Source organism: Mya arenaria, chromosome 2 (genome assembly GCF_026914265.1).
Source record: "Mya arenaria isolate MELC-2E11 chromosome 2, ASM2691426v1".
Classification (NCBI taxonomy): Eukaryota; Metazoa; Mollusca; class Bivalvia; order Myida; family Myidae; genus Mya; species Mya arenaria.
Genome location: NC_069123.1, coordinates 65,862,498 through 65,885,462, shown reverse-complemented (window position 1 = coordinate 65,885,462; position 22,965 = coordinate 65,862,498).

Genomic DNA, 22,965 nt, shown 5'->3' with positions numbered 1-22,965 from the left:
TAAACAGATGTAAAGCAACAGTATGGAAATACTAATAAATGCTAATAAATAGTTTCCAAAGCATGGGAATAATCCGACCTTTGGGAAACATCGTTGCGACCATTGGGAGACATTGAAAATTTTCATCAGAAGGTCATATCTTCTTTCGATTAATAGTCATAGTCATATCCCAGTTATCATTTGAAAAAATATGTTAGGTTTCTTTCGACTAATAGGCATGATGTGTTTAAAGGGACTGTCTCACAGATGAAAAAAATAGCGAAAAAAAATAAAACTGTCGAAAAATGACATAAATTTGGCATCGATGTGTACAATGCATTGAAACTTAATTATTGAAGTAGCACATAGTTAACAATTAATTTGAAGTTAGCAGTTATTTCGTATTTTTCCATTAAAAACATACTGGGCCTGAGTAAACATATATTGGCCTGCTTGTACCGGTTGTGCCCTCATGTGCACATCTAGTGAATCAGCCTACTAGTTGTCTCCCTGTTCGGTACAAATAAAGACAAACCAGACCTGATTTGCTCACATATTAATTAATGACAGCCGCCTACTGGTTGTCGTCCAGGTAGGCATTCAATAAGGACATATGCGTCCTGAACTGAACAAAGAATGATATCCGCCTACTTGTTACCGCGCTAGAAGACACAGTATAGGGATATACTAGGCTTGAAATAAACAGATTGTTGAAAATAAATATAGTTATTACTAGGTACTAGGTTGAACTGATCACACAGTGTCATCCTCGTTATGCCTGACGCCCTAGCATATGCATAAATGAGACTTACTAGTCCTAAACTGAATGTATAGTGGCTGCCGGAATGACCTTGGATCCTAGCTTATACTAAGCCTAATCTGAACGTATGGTGACCGCCGCCTATAGGTTGTCGTCCTAGTTTACACAAAGAAGGGAAATACTAGACATGAAGTGCATGTACTTAGGCCATAACCCGGGGCCTTTGTTGGCACATATTAGGGACACAAATAACCTGGACAGAAGGCTGGAAATATAGTAACCTCCTCCAGCTGGTAGTCCACCCATTAGGCACATGTTATGAGCATATTAAGCTTGAGGTGAACCTTTGAAGACCACCGCCTGCTAGTTGTCGACCTTGTTCTAAAAGCACATAACAGGGACCATACTAGTCATGAGTTTAACACATAGTCACCTGTACAAACTAATTGTAGACATTTTAGGTACATACTAGGGACGAGACCTTATGTGAGCTAAGCTATGTGTTCTTTACGTTTTGTTTTGAAATTATATACCAATTGAATGGATTACATGGAACTTCAAATTATTTTCTTTGCCACGTACCAAATAAGACGTGTTCAATTATCTATACAATCGAACCCCGTTGGCATGACATTTTCATTAACAGTTGTAGAGCAATATTAAGGAAATACTCAAAAATTGCTTGTAAATAATGTCAAAAGTATTTTGAAAATACAACCTTTGGGTAACATCGTTGCGACCTTTGGGAGACATTGAAAGTTTTCACCAGAAGGTCATATCTTCTTTCGACTAATAATCATGGCGTGTTTTATAATAAGATACTATTGCGAACGTCTTTTTATCTAATATGTTATGTTATCCCAGTTATTAGTAAAAATGTTTAGGTTTCTTTCGACTAATAGGCATGATGTGTTTAAAGGGACTGTCTCACAGATGAAAAAAATAGCGAAAAAAAATAAAATTGTCGAAAAATGACATAAACTTGGCATCGATGTGTATAATGCGTATAATGCATTGAAACTTAATGAAGTAGCACATAGAGTTCGAACCCGGGTCCCGACACCTTTCATTTTGGTACTTTTTTTACAATTTTGACAAGAAAGCGTAACACATTTCTATTAGATAATTGTCCTGAGATTCGTTACAAAAAAAAATTGGTGCCAATCTGTTATGACCTAATAATAAAGTATCGTTTATGGTTACAAACATATGGGGTTGGTAGTCAGGATGAACTATTCATATATTCATTTTTATAGGTTTTTACACTGATAGCCAAAAAAAAAGTGCCATAGTAGTTCTGTTCATTAAACGTTAATCAACAGTTATGATGCTATTATTTATAAATATTAATATAGTATAAATAAATAATTGGGATGGTATACCAAATATCTTGCTGTTCTTTAAAGCGCACTTAAGATTTGAAATTACTTGAATGGCTTGGATAGTCATAACTTACATAAACATATAGAACAAAACAGAACAGAACGGAATGTGTATTTAAATTAATAAATCATCATTATAAACACAGAATGAAAAAGTAGCATGCATGTAATAAATAAATAAGTAATGCCTATGGATTATTTGGTAACTATACCAACAATACATATGGTATACACAAAACTAACATATTTAACAGCAATATAATGTGAGAATGTCTTTTAAGATATCATGTATTTATGTCTCTTATCTTAAAAGCCTAAATACAAAAAATCGCTAATTTTATTAACATAGTTTTTTTCCAGAATTTAGTTATGATATAGATTTTATCATACTTGGATTTCTAACATAATATCTAGGAGTATAGGTCTGTCGGATTTCATTATACATTGGGTAAGCAAAAACAAAATTGAACTCGTCTTCTATATCGTTTAGATGGCACAGTGTGCACTTTCTGTCTTTCTAGGTATATTTTTATAAAAAAAATAGTTCACGGTCATCGCAGAAACTCCCATCCGGCGGAATTCGAGCCAGCATTAAGAAATTTAGCTAACCGCGCTGCTGTATTTAAACTATACTATTATGTTAAATTCCATTAGAGAACTGCTTTGACACAATAACACCGAGTACCTCGTCTTAGCCCAAGGAATTAAAAGTGATTTGAGGATTGTAAAGTATTGTAGAGTATAAATAATCGCTCTAGATTTTCACGATAAAGTCTCGGCGATTTCTTTGCATGGTTTTATTCATTTTTTGTAATATATTATGAATGGGAGTTCATTAAATAATGTTGTTTCTGAATGGTTGATTTAGTTTTGTTCAACAATGATTTTGTGACGTCACGATTTGGATTCGACTGATTTAGTTTTTATTCACACACATGTAGAATTGATCTTTGTTTGCCTTCTTAGTACCTCAAATATCAGTGGTTATTTGTTAACAGATCGTTGGAATATTTTATCTACACTGAACCTTATCCGGGCTGTATAATTATTTACCATGCAATATAAGATTTTCAAAAAAGGAAAGTTCAAAATTAATGAGTAGGCTTGTCGCTGGTTTATCTACTTGTTTTACTTGTTATGTACATCCGATCAGAACCAAGTACCGGCTGTCTTGACGTCATCATTTTTAAGATAGAAACAAATGTTCATTCCAGTAAAGAAAATAGAGTTTTGCTACTCATATGTAGCACCAATAAATGTCAACCTGTCGTATTTATCGCAACTGATTCCAAATATTACAAACATCGGCAGCTTTTGTCATACCTTCATCAAATGTTTTAATTGTCTTGAAAGAGTCGATATACAACGAAGGGCATAAACTGACGTGGACATTTTTACAATGATAAGGTCCAAACGAAAGGCACCATGGTGTGCTATATGTGAAAAAACAGGCGCAATTTCTAAAACATTGTGACATATGCGGTAGATGAAACATTTCAGGGTGATATATCACATACAATAAATAAACGACATACACCTATACAGTCCTCCATTTGTTGACTTTATGCTCAAATATCAAAAACGTCTGTCACGTTTTTCAAACAGAGATATGATCAGACAGTGCGATCTTGTTTATCTTTTTTCTCAAATTTGTTAAATTTACGTCTAAAAGAGCAATGGTTCGGGGGTTACGTGGAACATTTTTTGCTTTTGTTTTACCTTCTGTCCACATATATTTGAAAACAAAAAATAATTATTCACATTCCATGGTAGCATGTAAATGAATATCAAATGCAACCTTTCACCAGATATATGTTAGCCAGTTATTTTATACACGATGTATATTATCTTAACCAGTTTGAAATTAAATAAGAGTATTTGTTTTTGTTTTAAATACTTATCCAGAACGCATAGTAACATACCTTTTAGCGAGCTTTCTAAGATCGTAAAAATATTTTTTGCGCGCATTCATATTGCTTTAATCAAAATTCTAGCTTTTTTGTATGAACACTTTTATGTTTTTCAATGCCCTTTCACCTGATCTCCAATTTTTCAAAAGTTTTTCTTTGCGGTGGTCTGCGGTGGACATTTAAATAAAATAATAGGGTTTGTGATGATACTGCTGATTACCTTGGAATGTTTAATGATCTTACAAGTATCAAGATTATAAACTTAGTTTTCACACAATGAGCATTTATAGAAATATCGAAGACTAAACCAATATATATTTTGGTTAAACGAGAAATGTAAATCACATTAAAATGAAGTTGTTTTAAGACAACATTAACAATAAATTTAAAAGGAGATGGATTAATTGAACAAATAGTTATAAATCTTATTACGTATTTTAATTCTGAGATAAGGTTGTTGTGCACATATCTTGAATATCTGAAATAAGATCTGTCTTAAACAAATTACATTTCAATCGACGCATTAAATAAACAAGAACAGCAGTACGAGTAAGTCAAGAATTGTGTTAATGAAAAGTCTGTGAACCTGGGAACTGTTCATTCATAATCGATGAATATGAGAAAACTGCATTGTCAATTATCAAAACGTATTGATCCTGTAAACACTGATATTTTAAAAACATTACAGTGACCTTTGATACTTTTCACTTTCAGAAGTTCAACTTCTAGTTTTGTTTCTAAACACTGAACCTGGTATTTGTTAAGCTCGAACCATTCATCATCTTTACTCGAAACATACTTTAAAACGATCAGACCAAATGCACGTATCACATATTCAATTATGAATCTTTACAACCTTATATAATGCCTAGTGTGACTGTTTACAATAATTCCAGTTATCCGCAGTTTGTCTTTATTTTTCTTCAATTTATAATTTCTTTCATGTGAACGTTTCCCTGAAAACAAATATCAGGTTAATTTAATATGCAAATCAATATATTTTAAATTATTTACAGCTATTAAAACAATAGAGTTTGAAAACAACCATGGCAAAAGAAGAACAAGGTTATGACGAACAGATTATAACAAAAGTACATGCAAAATAAAGATGTAATAAACACAGACTGTATAAGATTCAATTAACATCAATTGTACTTTGTTGCCGATGTTAAGTTTTGAAAAGTGAAATTGACATAAAAGGAATGCATAGGCACTATACGATCGGTTTTGTTAAAATCGCAAGTTTATTCTATATTGTGTTTTGTTTATGAAATAGTTGTATCACCATCTTAAACCAAAAAATAAAACGAGCCTGTCAATCATTTTGAAAGTTTGTGTGATTTTCTGTCCTAGAGCTAGATGTTTTGGCTGTTGGTACCGTTATGAACAAAACAGAGTTTTGACCAAAGCATAACAGGTCATCCTCACATTACACAAATATAAAACAGAAATATAGAACACACACGCACGCATGCACGTACGCACGCACACAAGAACAAGCACGCACGCACGCACGCTCGCACACACACACGCACCCACACGCACGCACGAACGCACAAACGCACACACACACACACTCAAGCAATCAAAACTTAATATATTTACATTAGATCGCGTTTTAAATGATTTTTGCATCAACAACAGATTTTTTAGAAATTACTCAAATGGAAAGAAAATGAAAAACATCAACCACGTTTCACACAAATCAGCGTGAAGGATGGTTGATATGAAAGTTATTTAACACAGGAAACTTGAATATTACAGAAATAAATAAAATGAAATAAGAAAACAGAGGCATAATTGCCGTTTATGAAGGCACCTGATACATATAGATTGGAGGTACACCATTTGTGATAAAACAGCAACAGATAAACATGTAAAAATGGAATATAAGACTGATTGTATGTTGTTTGTTTTAATCATATACCTTGCAGTGCGTTTTTCAATTAATTAATTGAATTAGACTTCCAAACTCTTTCGTTCAGAAAACAATCAGAGTCAATTATTAATGAACAAAGAGATCAAGTCACTCTTGAACAAATGCAAACTTTCCATTAGTTTTTTAACTAAGCCAGCCATTAATTTGTGTCATTATAACTTCTTTAAATATAGACAATGCAAGAGATTTGAGTAATAAACGCTTTAACCAAGCTGACTTAAAATAGACCGCCTGTGAAAATACCCATCACAAGACGGTAGGCGGAGTCGAAACAAGACCGACCAATCAACGATCCGAATCCGCTACAGGGATAAGCACCCTCTAATGAAAAATGCACTGGACGCGTGGCCTCTGTAAACACACACGGGGCTTAATGGTCTTATCCGATAAATCAATACTCAACCACATGCTACAAATGCATTTGCGTTTACGATTGGGGAGGAATTATAAGCAAGTCATTAGTATGATTTTTTTTCAATTGCTAAAGTGAATTTGATGTTATATTTTAGATACTTAGACATTTGGTATCTTTATAAATATAAACATAATTCAAAATAAAATACTTAATCGATATTAATGTCATTACTACACACGTTTTTGTTTTTGATTCTGAAAATTGATATGGTTTCCGTTAATGTAGGTCTTATACATTTGACTTAAACATAAACTTTTTCAATGAGGCATTCATTTAATGAACGCTACAAATCAATTATGTGTTATTTAATATTATTGTAGTGTCCCAAGTCCTATCTCAAGCCTTCTTTAAGTGACAATTGATCCCCGACCCGAAACTCGTGTGAATAAATTCTGGGTATTGATCTTCCATTTCAATTATCTTGTGTTCCCTATTTTTACATAACATTTATTCAGCATTAAATGGCATTCATAGGAAAAGAGTAAACAAACAAGCTTCACCCAAAGTTAGTAGGAATACGTACGAATAGATTACGTTGTACCGATATATTAAATATTTGATAATATAGTTTATTATTAATAGTTATTTTTGTGTTTGTATATAAATGACTTGTTCACCGTCATTTATATTGTATTATGTATAAAAGCAAGGACATTTTTATGTTTATGGTAATAAACCTACTTGACATACTTTTTACGTCTGTATTCGTGCCAACTAAAGACCAAAATTAAAGTGAAAGCATGTTTGCTCAAACTGTTAAACCATTTAAATCTGAAAAAAAATGATACCAATCAAGCAAATCTAATCGATAAGCTACTCGGCTTAATGAAGAACAAGCAAACAAATCAAGGTGTGAAATTCATACCTGAACCAGCAAAAATGACTTTGAGAAAAGCAAACAAATCGAAATGTGAAATTCTTACTAAGGACAGCAAAATGACATCGAGCGTTGAGATATATCAAACATCAAGCTAGTCGATCGAATTTTATACGAACATATTGTAAATTCAAATACTTTAAATGTCGTTCGAGCCAACGGAATATCGAACCATGCGATACCGAGCCAAGGAGCTTCGACTGTCATCAAATATCAATGCTTTGTCATCATTGGCCGATCTGCCGACATGAAATCCTATCATTTTTATGATTTTGTCACTTCCGAAAGCATTTTCGTTTGGGTCTCATATTCATCCGCCTTTATAAGGCAAATTGAATTATTTTCATTATTCGTATTTATTATTATTATTATTAACATTATGATTTCTATCATTAAACGTTTTATCATTACTTTAAATATTTTTACCGTATTGAATTATTTACCGTATTTCTACCTGTACCTATTGTGATTTTTTTCAGTAAATGAGTCATCTAAGCTATGAATGTTTGCATTATAAATATTGTCACACAACGCGTGTGTTTTTCTTATAGCCATATCTCTGTAGAATTACTATATCATATCCTCTTAAGATGTTAAAAAATTCAGAATCGCAAAGTTTTTCTACCAAGTCCATTTATATTCCACGATAGAATGCAATAACCAGTACTACTAAATTCTGAGCTATGTCTTCTTATAAACAATAATCATTTTTTCCAAAAAACAACGTTTGCAATTATCATTGGACTTTTTAAACTATGCGAATAATAAGATTGGTGATGCAAATCAAAAACTATGTTATGATGTACAATAATCTTTCATAAGCGTACACATAACGGTAAAGGCAATGTCAGAGAAGGATCATGCAATGCTAATACATGTTTAACGATAACATTCATTTTACAGTTTCATGCTTATTAACAGCCTTATTGAACGAATATTTTGCATCCAATGTATTATGAGTGCGTCGCCATGGTATTATTCTATGAAGCTCATTGGATATATCATAATATGTTGCCTTTATGTCTTAATTATACAGATTTTATTAGTGTGTGATATTTTATAGTCTGCAGACGCAACGTAAAACAACACAAAATTGATAACTTTGGACAAATCCGACCTTTGGGTAACATCGTTGCGACCTTTGGGAGACATTGAAAATTTTCACCAACCGGTCATTTATTTTTTCGACCAATAGTTATTGTTTAATAATACATTATTATTGCTTACGTTTTTTGTGTGACATGTTATATTATCCCAGTTGTTATTTGATTATTATGTGTGAGTTTTGTATTCTTTTAGAACCAATGTTCCGATAAAGTGTCCACACGCGTTTTGATTCTGATGGAGAATTTTTATTTTTTTATTTTTTTAACTTTCTAGACATGACACCTTGTCACAATGGTGGTCCCGTATAGATGCGTGCTTGCGTAAGTTCATCAGTGCTTCGTGTGTCCGTTCGGCTTGTCAAGACTTAAGTTGAACATGCATGGAAGCTCACTATGACCAGGAGGCGTGTCTCACACAGTATCCTAAACTATGTAACTCAAAGGTTAAGGTCAGTTGTTAATTGTCAGAGTACTGTTGAACGAATTAATCTGGAATAAAGCTTATCCGGGCAGTATCTTAACTTTTCAATACTCTAGTATACACTTTTGTATACACTTTTTAAAACACGGAACGTTCAAAATTGATGAATAAACGTGTCGTGTTTGCGTCCGTTTATACCAACAGAGCCTTGTCCAGGATGTATCTTGAGTACATCAATTTTCAAATATTTACATTCACACTTCATTCCTTAACGATGGTTATTGTTTATCAATTGCACTTTATTTCTGTATAAAGTGCAATGACATTTCCCATCGATATCGCGTGCGTTTGTTCGATACTTCTTTCCTGTCATTGGGCGCAATAATACCAAGGGGCGGGGCATATTTACTACGGAACTATTTTTTAATGAAATCGTAGTAAAATTATTGGCAACATGCAAAACTGTAATCTGCAGTAAAGCAGTTAAAACAAAATAAGCAACGATAATTTGATTGATTTTAATGTAGATAATTTCATGATGGATGGAACAGTTGAAGAAACATTTGTGTTTAAAAATGCTGTTAAATGTCACGAAAATGCAAAAACAGTTAGGTCAAAATAACCTCTATAACGGGTGCTTGTATGACGTCATTAGTGATGTCATTGAAAAAGTTTTCCATTAAGCTCGATTCGGGCCGCAACATAACTCGGCAGCTGCATTTTGTTTTGACGCCATTTTTTGCAGTGTTCATTCGTTTTGAAACTAAGTGTTGTTTTTTCGAAAATTGACTGGATTACTGGGATTATTTACACACAATACCTACCTATTGGGTAATCAATTAATTACCTATTCAATCCTGCTTTAACCATTATTTGTTTTGATAACTAATTTAAGCCTGAAAAGTTTGTAAACATGTTCTTGATAAAATGTACAGCATCTTCAGCATCAGAGAAAAAATATTTGAAATTTCTTTGTTCATTGCATACGACGTAATGGAATCATGTCCATATAAGTCGTATGTTCTGAATAAAATCGACAGACATAACTAAAGTTCGGAGGAGTTAGTCGTTTTAGACATAATTGAGTACTTTTAATAGTCAAAACAACTGCAGAAAAAACTATTTGGTAAACACATCAGCTTGCCAGGAAAAGACAACTCAGCAGAAAATATGTAAGTTATATGTGGTTTATTTCATGTTTTGGTATTTGTATGCAGCTACATTATATATTCTAAAATATGTTTTGTGCAAAAGTTTGCATCGTTGACCAACTTTCGGTCAGAAACCAGGTCGCTCAGCCTTCATTGTTATGATGCGGGACCTGAAAGCGCATATGTAAAACAAAAAACCGGGCATTAACGGTACGTGAATTTCCTGAATAATGCACGTTTTCTACCGATAATGCCCGGGTTTTTGCGTTTTAATAAACCACGATAACGGACCGAGAACACACATTGTATGCAATAATACGTATTTATAATATTCTTGACATTGAAAAGATAGAAACTAAACATATAAATAAGGAACTATTTTATCTGTGCATTCATTGTCGTATAAAATTAGGTTACGATAGCTGTTCTAATTTACCCACCGCTGAGACCAACGAGAGAAAGAAAAGAGAAAATGCTCTTGAATAATCCATTTATTTTAGTAGAAATGTAGATTTAAATGAATGTAAATATAAGTATTAAAATTCGACATGTTGCATTTTATTGGGGTATGGTATGCAATGGCGCAGTTCAAAATGTTGGTGGAGTCCTTCGGACTCCACCCATTTTGAACAGCCCCATTGCATACCATACCCCAATAAAATGCAACATGTCGAATTTTAATCCTTAAATAGAAACAAATGTTCGTTCCAGTAAAGAAAGTAAAGTTTTGCTACTCGCTTGTAGCATTTTGTGGCATATTTATCGCAACTTACTTCAAATGTAACAATCATCAGCCGTAAATGGAATACCTCTATCATATGTTCCAACTACCTTAAACACACATCGAAGGGAATAACAGGGCGTTAAAAATAAACAACATTTAGGTTTAAACAAAAGGGCACACTGATGTGGCATATGCGATAGACAACTGCGACATCTAAAACATATTAAAAAAATAGCAAATATTGTGATATTAAGAACTTTACCCCTGAAGTAAATTTTGAAAAATATGCGACATATGATGTAGGTTTTACATAAACGGTAGGAAAAATATTCAAGGATGCTCCATCTCATAAATAATATACAGGCCATACATACAGTTCTCAATGGCAGACTTTATTCCCGAACATCAAAACCTTCTGTCACAGTATTCAAACAATGACATTATCAGTCACTGCGATCTTATTTATCTTATCTAATATTTGTTAGATTTTCGTCTTAAAGATTAATGATGGACCACGTGGGTCAAATGTCGTTTACTTTTATTTTACGTTTTCTGTCGACCTATATTTGAGAACAAAACATGATTAATCACAAGCCACGGTAGCATTTGAATGCAGATCAAAAGCAACCTTTCCCTTTAAATATGTAAGCCACTATTTTGTCTATGATATCAACCAATTTCAAATAAGAGTAGGAGTCGATCTCAATCTCATTCAAAAACAGATAATCGAATGTTTGGAAGACATAACTTTTCGTGAACGTTTCTGAAGTAAGCAAAATGAGTATTTGCGGGAATGTAAACTGCTTACAATTGTTAACCAAATTACTGACATTCTAACATTCCTTTATAAAAGGTATTATGTTTTATCTTTCCCCATAAATACTTTTTAAACATCAAAACATGTCCAGTCCTACTTTTTACACCAGGGCTCCAATTTTTCGAAAATGTTCCTATGCGGTGGCTAGTGGTAGGCATTTATTAACATAACATGACTTGTCATGATACTGCTGATATCATCATTCTGGAGTGTTTTATGATCATATCAAGTTTCAAAATTATAGTCTCAACTTTGAAAATGAAAGTTTCTTGAAATATCGAAGATAATTATTTTGGTTGAACTAGAAACACATTAACATAATTTCGTTATATGACAAAACAAATAAAGATAAAAGAAGATTGATTAAGTAAAAGGACTTTAATACCTATCACGTACATTAATGCTGAAATAAATTTTATTAGTTATCACAGATATTCAACTCCTAGTTTTTCAAAACTATTTTTTCGCTGGAATCATACATCATCATTATTGGAAAGCATATTTTAAAATGATCAGACTAAGTGCACAAACTCAGTTATTTAATGGTGAATTCTTACAACAGAATGCCTGCTAAGACGGTTTATAGTTAATCCATGTGTCCGTATTTTGTCTTTATTTCTCTTCATTATTTTTTTTTTCATTTGGCAGTTTCTATAAAAAACAAATATTTATATAAGATAATGTGCAAAGCAATAGATTTTAGAATTATGTAAAAATGTTAAAAACAATAGATATGGCGTATGAAGAAAAGGATAGTTACGAACAGAATTTGACAAAAAAAACCTATTCATGCAAGATATAGATATAACGCGTTTAGTCTGTAATAAGATTCAAACAGCATAAATCTTGCTTTGGTAACGATACATACATAGTCTTTAGTTAATTTTCTCCATCTTTTTGTGTGGTCTCTTCTTGTGTTCTGGCTTTTGACGTTAAAGCTTTTCGATCACTTCTGATTGATCTCTTTCCAAAATCATACTCTTTAATGCCATTTTCTAACTTTTTCATGTAAACACAACTTACTAAGTCAGTGCAGTTATTTATTATGAAAAAGTAACAGAAAATACATGCCATTATGATTTAATAAGTGAACGTCTGTACTGAAAAAAAACGTCTTAAGACGGATGGAGGATATATGCGCCCGGTTTCGTTACACTCGTCAGTATTATCTGTTTATCATATATTGTATTTTGTCAATGCAATAGCTTTGATCAGCAAGTGAACACTATCTTAAATGTATTTACAATAAAAAGGTTAATACATAGATACATTAATTGCATAGAAACATGGCATCAACACTACAAAAAGACAGTTAGGTATGTCACATAAATAAATATACAGAAAATGTTTTTGTGCCATACTTGACACTCACTACACTCCCTGAGTTGGGAGTGTTTCTGCATGTTGCTTGAAAATACATCAAGGCAAACTCTGCATTAAAGTAACGTAATAATACTGCCTTGTAACACTCAGAACTTTTATTAATTTATTTCATTATATTATTGACGACATATTATTTCAATATGAGATATGAAAACACACACCTTCCCCTCCATTGTTTTGTTATTGCTCCGCGACGTAGTTAAATGAACGTTTTATGTGACTTCGCAAAAGAGCCCTGGAATCAACCAATTCTTTGAATGTTTGTGTAATGTTCTGTTCTAGGGCAAGACTTTTTGACTGGTTGTTGGTACAGTCATGTTTTTTGTTGTTGGTGTTTTTTATAGTCAGCATTGCAGTGCTCTCTGTGACAACGTGTTAAGAAGAGGTAGTGCATTTTCAATTAATCATATGAATTTGACTTCTCAAAATTTATTCGATCAGAAACGATCAGAATTAATAACGAACTAACAAAGACATTAAAATACTGCCAGACATGACATAGTATCATTATATGTCTTCAAATTACAAACCATGCGAAGCATTTGAGTAACAAATGATTAAAATCAGCTGAGCTGTGAAAATGCCGATCACCAGACGGAAGGCGATGTCGAGATAACAGAACTGCCTATTCAACAATCGTATCCGATACAGCGGTATGCATTTTCTGCTGAAGAAATCAGTAATATGGTCGACTGGACACGTGCCATGTGTAAACATCCTGGAGATGGGGGTATAAATCAGTACACAATTCCATTAAAATGCACTAGACTAAGTGATAAGTATGAAAGTGTTTTCTGCAAGAACATTTAGTATGCTTTATTACATTCCAAATTTATTTTTCCATTTTCTAATAAAAGTTCATTTGGTGTTATATTTGGTTATTTTAAAAACGACATGCACTTTGCATCTTTATAAATATAGAAGTATTTTGAAATATAACTTAAACGGTAATTTTATTTTTGCTTTTTCTTCTGAAAAAATATTATGGTTTACCTCATTGTTTTGTCTTATACATTTTACTCAAAGATGAAACATTACGATGAGAAAAATCTCAGTGTATGAAGGCTTCAAATATATTATAATCTATTTGCATTCAAATGTTCCAAGCTAAATTTAACACATTATGAACACATGAACACATTATAGGCGCTATAAAATGCTCCTTAGATACAAAATGTCGTCTGAATAACAATGTTAACACAATCTAAAACAAAGTTGGGAACCAAATTTAGCCGAGCTTATTCAAAAGAGATCGCTGTTTATACGGACGTCAAAATCACACCAGGCATACTGGAGGATATCATATAATATAACGTCGTTTCCTCTATATTTCATAAAAATAATAATAATAATAATAACCATCTTCAAGTTAGTTAGTTTCAAGTTAGTTCTTGAGGCATTTCCTGTCGTTCATATTTGTACAAATCCGATAGTTTACCACTGGTAAACGTTTAACCAATACTTCGAGAAAGCCTGGAAACGGTGCCTTTGATGGTCAACACAATCTAGAAGTATTAACACCAACAAATATCCACACACTGGCGTATGATAGAAAAAGTCTGCGGTCCTTAAAACTTATAGTCATTTTGAGTAACCTTCTCAATACTCCCTCATTGGCTTGAGTCAGGATTGAGAACTATATATCCCATACTTGCCTGTATCCCAATGAATTATAGAGGGATTAGCTTATTATCCGCATCAGTAAGCTGTACACTGCGTTTTTGAACAAACAACTATCAAAATACCTCGAAAATGAATATATCCTTGCGGACGAGCAAAATGGATTCCGGAACAATACATCTTGTGAAGATCATGTTTACAAGCCTAATAGTGTTATATGGAACAACAAAAATGCATTTTCAACGTACGTCGACTTGCGACGCTGGTTTGGTAACATTCACAGGGACATGCTCTTATACAAACTACTATTTAACAAAATATATAAGAATATTTATATTTCAGTAAACTAAAAATGTTTACGCAAATTCTCTATCTTGTGTCCGGTTTAACACTTCGAGAACGGACTGGTTTTATTGTGTCACTGGTGTGAAACAAGGTTGCACATTGTCACCGACGCTTTTTGCATTTTTTGCCAATGTTCTCGTAAGGCCTTTTTTATTATATGTTTTACGAACGGCCAGAGTTGTGAAGTGTCGGAGGAGGAGGAAGTAAAAATAAAAATAAAATTACATTTCTGGAATTTTATTTTTTGGTCGGGAAAAAAAACACACAGAAAAGCAAAAGCTATGATGTATTCTCTATGACTTTCTATTTTAATGTCAAGTCAATATGTAAGTGTGCACATTTGTTTTTGCTTTATCTGACAAGTTCACTTCATATTTTCATTAATCACTCTTTATACTTTGTAAATGCAGGTTATAATAGACAAGTGACATAATAATAATCAATTATTTTCGGTAAATCTATTTGCCATTTTGAGTTTAAGGAATCGGCTATCACTTCACTGTGTTGTCTTGGCTGCAAATTGTCTGATACCAATTCACCAACCATGTCATTGTTACAGTTAGCAAAAGAGCTTTTTTGTTTTCTTCTATACAGGGAATATTTATCCGCCAGGAACTAGCGATCCAGGAACTTGTAAATCAACTGATTATAGCTGTCTGATAAAACAAAAGCTGTCTATCCAACAGTGATTCAAATAATACTAGTTGTCCATCACACATTCTGTCCAACAAGCAGTCCAAACAACACTGGTGGTCCAACCAACACTTCAGGTCCATCCATTTATAGTAACTGTAGTTCAACCAACACGTATGGTCCATCCAATATAGCGGTCCAGTAAGCAATAGATGCCCAACCAACAATAGAGTTTCAACAGGCACTAGCTTACATCATGTTGCTACCAATCTAGCAGCCCAACCGATTGTAGTGATGTTCTACATTGAAAGTGATGGTCTCAGTAGATAACATCAGCATATTTGAATCATATCTGTAAAGAAAAGAATGGAACATTAAAAGTATATTTTTTATAAAAATAATAAGTTACTTTCAGACTTATTTATGTAAAAAAATTATTACATAGTATTATAACACATAGAGCAGTATAAATAACATAATGTATATTGATGATGATTTATATATGTTCATTCATAAGACAATTTAATAGTTATACTGTACCTGGTAATATACATACAGATTCCTCATTATAGATTATCATAATTACATGTCAGATATTAAAACAGCTTAATGCATTATTTGTGTTAATTTTCAAAACAAAGGTTTTAGAATAGATGATATTTTTTATTAATAATACTCCAATAAGAATAGTAACCGCAGTCTTTTCTGAACCATCTCATCTACCCCACCCACCAGAACTAAACTGTCCAGGTAAACAGTCAAGCGATTTATAGATCATGACATTCAAATTATATCACAATAATGTAATATAAACTCATTTAAATGACAAATCTAATAAAAATAAATAAATAATAACAAACCTGGAACGATAATTAGTCCATATTTATCGCTGTTATAACCCGGAAGTCACTCTTCCGCAAAGGATTATCCGGGTGAGCTAAAACCCGGTACCAGGTATCGATATCGAGAAAAGCCGTTATCACAGTTTATGATACCGGATTATGTTGATACTGTGTTATTTAAAGTATGCATTGGTTATCAAAAAGCAATTAATAACGGACCGTGGATACTTGAATTTATTATCTGATATTAACCCTGATATTAACATAATTCGGTATCAGAAAGTGATACCGGATACCGGGGGATACCAGGTACCGGATACCAGGTTTTTAGCACCAGCCTGCAAATCAGATGAATGTTTTTCATTGGCTTAAACGTTTTTAGAGATGTTTACACCAATGTTTTTACAACTATTGCGATGTCCTCTGCTTTTAATGATTTGCCGCGATAAAGTTTCATCGGCGGAAATAAAAAAAAAACGAAATCACAATTTTATTTTTATTTCAAAAATGAGTTTTTTTTGAGCGGCGGTGTTCGTAAAACATAGAATCAAATAAAAAAGGCCTTAAGGATATCAACTTCCGAGGATGTGGCATCGCTATCGGGGACAGTCAAATTTGTATCCTCATGTAAGCTGACGATATAGTGTTAATGACACCGAAGAAAAGTAGCAAAACATGCTTGAAGCCCTAAACAGTTACTATACACGTTGGCGTGTCGTTGTCAATACGTCTAAGTCGAAATACATGAACTTCCGGAAAGGCCGCACACAGCGAATTCAACACTCATTTCGAATTGGCGAAAGTGAACTTGAATTTGTTAACAAATATAAATACCTCGGAGTAATTTTCCATGACAAAGGCGATTTTATTTTCACATGCAATGGCACAAAGGGCATAAACTAAAAGACATTGGTTTCAGGCCATACGAGAATTAAGTTGTATAATTCTTGTGTTGTACCTGTATATAACTGGACCTCAGTATGGAGATTCAAGCAGTACCAATCCTCACACAATGTCCAAAACCGTTGATAAGATATGCCCTTCCGCGCTTACTGGCAACACTGGCTTATACCCTAACCCGTAATAGACGTTGGATTAACATGCTGCGCCTCTGGAATAGGCTCGTGCTCATGAACCTAAACGGACTGTGCACCCAGGTGTTTTAAATGGACTATAACAGGTGAACATGTAATTGGTAAAGCGAGTTTCAGAAGATCGTGACACACATAGGGCATATAGACAGTTTCAATAACAAACCACTATATAAACATTTTGTCAAGAGGGGTCTAATCTATGTCGAAATTAAGAACGTATACGGTATTAAAGCGATACTTTAAATACGAAAGCTATTTGGACATAGGCCTGACCAAAAATGAACGTTCTTTGCTGGCCCAAACACGTACTGGTATATTACCTTTAAGATTAGAAACTGGGCGGTATCTATCTAGGTGAACCTTTGGATGCAAGATTTTGTAGACTATGCGAAGCCCAAGAGGTTGAAAATGAGTGTCATTCTGTATTAAAGTGCTCATTGTATACTAATACAATAATTTTATGCATCGGTCCTGTGCTTTCTGAAGATCATTTCATTTATCTTACTGACATCGAAAAATTAGCGTTTTTAGTGAATTAAAAAAATGAGGTAGTTATTGAAATAATGTGAAAGCTTATGCTCTAAGAAAAAGTACACTGTATGCATAGCATTTATACTTGTATTAGTATGTCTTGTGTCATTTAATTTTGTATCAAACATGTATATGTTTCAACATTGTATAACCGACCAAGTATCCTCATTTACTGAAGGAAGTTAGATTAACACATTAACTGTTCGGTATTCTGGAAATCTTTATGAGTACTTTTAATTTTTAATAGTACACACTATTTGATAAAGAGAAACAGGACCGCGACTTACATACTTATATAAGTTAATATATGTACCAATACTTGAGAATTGTTAACATTAAGGTGACTTATTGTTTTGTGAATATCATTTGTGTTGTGCACATGTCAATGTCAAACTTACTTACTTACTTTCTGACTTATAGTATGACTATACCCGAGTATTATTTAATCCGCTCCCCCCCCCACAGAGTCCACATACTTGCATAATAGCTTGGCTTGTATCAGATTGTAGCCCTAAATGTCCCCTTTGTACCAGAACCTGGTCTTTGTGCGTCACATCACCTTCATTTAGTAGTTTTAATCTTAAACTTTGCATATAAAGACCTTTTTCGTTTAATTATGTAAAACATGAACTTACACCGTTACCCGTATCGCTATTTCTGAAAAATGACATGGGCGTAAACAAATTAAGCAGAGATATCTAATATTTTAAATGTTATTTAGCATTTCACCATTTAACAGTCTAAGTGCATTTCTTTTCTGATTAGCTGCTACGGTGATATTACTTCCTAATACCGTGGTTATACTTTGTATTTCGGCTTATCCATTCTAGTTATTGGCTTCTGGCTGCGGTTATTATCTTTTTCATGTTTAGCAGTTATCTTCACTTGATTAAAATAGAGCCTATTTAAGGTTGATGTCGTTCACACATGGAGGGTACCTCAGATACTTTGATTAACTAGTTGACTGCATTTTTAAAACATTCTTCAGATACTCACTTTCATGCGATGCTAAGTAATTATAAAACTTAAATGGAAATATGATTTTGGAACAAGCAACGAAACACTCAAGTTGATTTAAAGAAGATATTAGTAATAATTGATTCTTAAGTGTTGTCGACTTAGTTTATTGCAGATACGTAATGTACGTGCATCATGAATTTAGTTTGAATTACTGCTTAAGTTGTCTTGAGGATTTCGGAGAAACTTGTTACATGTGGCGCTTGTATATATATCCTTTAACCATTCATCTTTAAATGCCAGGCCAGACCAGGCTTGGCTGATGCAAGAAGTTGCGACTAGTTCAGTGAAATTTAATGCGTTATTGTTAAAGATTTTACACAAGCATTATTATACAGACATTTTCTTATTTAAGGAAAAACACTTTGTTATTGCAGACAAAAATAACCCCTTTAATATAGCATATGATAATAATATTGTCAATTTGGTTTATTTAAAAATGCCATCAATAATACTATAACAGTAAATCAAAATTAATACAATATAAGTATCCTGATATTTGCAATTACTCTCGAAGCAGGAAACTAACTGCTAAATGTGTCTACCTATCTGTACCAGCATCTTAAAGATTGAAAGGATACGAACAAGTGTATGTTTATGCAGTAGATATCAATAGCAGATATTTGTTTATCTGCCTTTGAGAACGTGTTAAACCTCTTGAGAACGAACTATTCTTAATCGGCTTAAACCAACCTTATCTCTCCACTCGAGTGATGATTCTATGCGATAGAAATATCATTATAAAACCACTGATGAATGAGAATGAATACATACCCAGTGTATAATTGCATGATCAAAACAAATCCTATAATCCGAATGCAGACAGTTTATTTCCCTATCTGGATGGAAATATCATAGCATTTGAATAAGTTATTAACGAAATTCTTAAACTTCAATTATTAAAATATATAATTTTAGAAATAAGTCTTTAAAACATTTAATTTAGTATTTGAACGACATACATCAAATTGTTAAAGCTTGCGATGCATATCCACGAAGTATTTAAACTATGTTTTACTTTGACGTTTAATAAACGGACTCGTTACGCATTTTTATGTCTCATGTACACGTTTACAAAAAGTCTGTAATCGTGTTAGCTCACTTTTAATCTTGAAGACAAGATATCGCTCATTTTGGGCAAACAAAACGATACAAGAAACACATACGTGCCTTCTGCAGTTTGGATTTTTTGGGAGGTAAACATACTAATTCTAACAACTTGTAAGAAATAATTTATTTCAGTTGCAACAGAGCTGAAATAAGAATGAGTTTTTTTTATTGTAAATTCTGTTTTATACATATTAACGAGTTACGTATAGTTTACTACATAATATCATATGTTTTTTAATCGACCGATAAACTGTAAAAGTGAGTGAGTGAGTGAGTGAGTGAGTGAGTGAGTGAGTGAGTGAGTGAGTGAGTGAGTGAGTGAGTGAGTGAGTGAGTGAGTGAGTGAGTGAGTGAGTGAGTGATCGAGTGATCGAGTGATCGAGTGATCGTGTGAGTGAGTGAGTGAGTGAGTGACTGAGTGACTGAGTGACTGAGTGAATGAATGAATGAATGAATGAAGAATGAATGAATGAATGAATGAATGAATGAATGAATGAATGAATGAATGAATGAATGAATGAATGAATGAATGAATGAATGAATGAATGAACGCATGAATGAATGAATGAATGAATGAACGCATGAATGAACGAATGAACGAATGAACGAATGAACGAACGAACGAACGAACGAACGAATGAATGAATGAAGGCACGAACGAGAGAACAGACGAACGGACGAACGGACGAACGAACGAACGAATGAACAAACAAACAAACAACAATCAAACAATCAAACAAATAATAATAATAATAATAATAATAATAATAATAATAATAATAATACTATACAATTAATTACTTATAAGCTGGACCCAAATATCTTTATTGATTGAGGCGATATATCTTTATACATGAATATTGATTTAAAAAGGAGCAAATTAAATAGTCTATTTTCATTTTATCACCTTATCTAAATGTGTTTTCGTACATAATTGTTTTTTGTGTTTGTTTAGCAAAAACCGGTCTTTAATGTTAAAACACAAAATGTTAAGTCGGAAACACTTAATAAAGAAAAGCACATGGACAGAAATAGCGAATGAATCTATTTCGGGTTGTAAAATTACACCTCGGAGTGAATAACAACTCAAGTGATGTAGGATTTTTTTTTTAATTATCAACTGCTACTTCTACTACTACTACTACTACTAATAATAATAGTGATATTAACAATTATTATATTACTACTACTTATAAGAATAATAATCCAACTGACTGTTCGCTATGAAATGCATATCAATTCCCTGACCGCACTCTGAATAATAAAAATGCGTAAAACCTCAAAGCTGCAATGTACGTGATGTTAGCGGCCTATCGGTATTTCGGCCAAGCTGCTTGAAGCAAGCGGCCTGGCGACCAGGCAGCCTAGCGGCTTAAATTGCTTCCTAATTATTTTATTTGCGTTTTCTTCTAAAACATTGATAAATCTAATGTTCCTTTTCACAAATCAATATCCTTTAGCGAATACCAGCATCTTCCCTCGCTGGACTGGTTAATGAATATTTTTATACTCGCTTCAGAGTGTTGAAGTTTTTAGAAAAAAAAATATTGTTAAAGGGGAAAGCTAATAAAAAAATGATTTCTGTTTATCTATGAATAAATATGCTTTGATTTATCATTGTTTTTTTCCCAAAACGGATGTTCAATTTCATTGAATAGAGAACAAATCTATGCTGATAGGACCCTAATTCGCGCAATTTCGCGCCGCACGGCCGCTCGGCTGCTAACTTCACGAACTTATAGCTAGCTGCCTATTCTTGCATCAAGGGATGAATTGCAACAATCAGATTTGCTGGGCGTTCATAATCAGTACGAAACAAAACAATTATCTGATATGCGCATCCTTTTGAAAATTTGATTTTATAGAAGTCCAGTGCATGTACATCATGAAGCCCAGTATTTTCAGGTCACTTATATTTCCAAATAACTGATAGTTTCTCCTTGTCATGTATATTTAACACTCAGACTCATTCGGTTTGTATTTACATATAATCCTCCGAGGTCGGTTCAAGTGGCCTTGTGAATTTATATGAGATATATTTGGGTGCCATTTATAAAACTTATTCAGTCAAATCCACACATATGTCATTTCAAAGTGAAGAATATTACTGGTCATAAGATTTTCATAAATACAAGCCAATGTGCCTGGTCAGCATTTTTTCTAGGTGCATAATTTTGACAATTTTGGTCATAGACTGGACTCGGAAATAAAGGGCCGAATTCAGATTAACCAATCTCGCCCACACACAATGAGTTAATCCTCTGTAATAACGGCTCAGAAATGAGTAACACGTAAGTGTTTTGTGTGTGGGACATTTGTAAGTGCACGACTAGACCACCCATAATGTACATGACAAGCAGTAAAGATGAAATATTTAATAAATATGGAACGACTATGGGGCATGATCGTTCCCTGACAATATTCGATAGACCGGGACAGTCCATTGGAGTACATGTCTTTAAAAAACGTGACTTCTGTGAAGACATCAATTTTCAGAAGGATGCACCAGTCACATATTTATTTTATTTTATGATCTTGACCGCCTTGAAAACTTGATGGTTGTAATTCATCGATGACTGCAATAAAAAACAGCATTATGTACGTGAAAATAGCGGCTTAGTGGTGTGAAGTAAGCGGCCTAGCGACGTTATAATCGGATCGGCTAATGATGACAGAAACAATAATAATAATAATAATAATAATAATAATAATAATAATTATTATTATTATTATTATTATTATTATTTTTATTAATATTATTACTATTGTTTCTGTCATCATTATACGATCTTAATTTTCCTACATTTCTTGATTTGCTTTCTGTCCGAGTTGTTATTTTTCTTAAGTTGTAGATGAATTCGCCTTTTATATCCATGTGCTTTTTTATAAAGTGCATTCAACTTCCATCT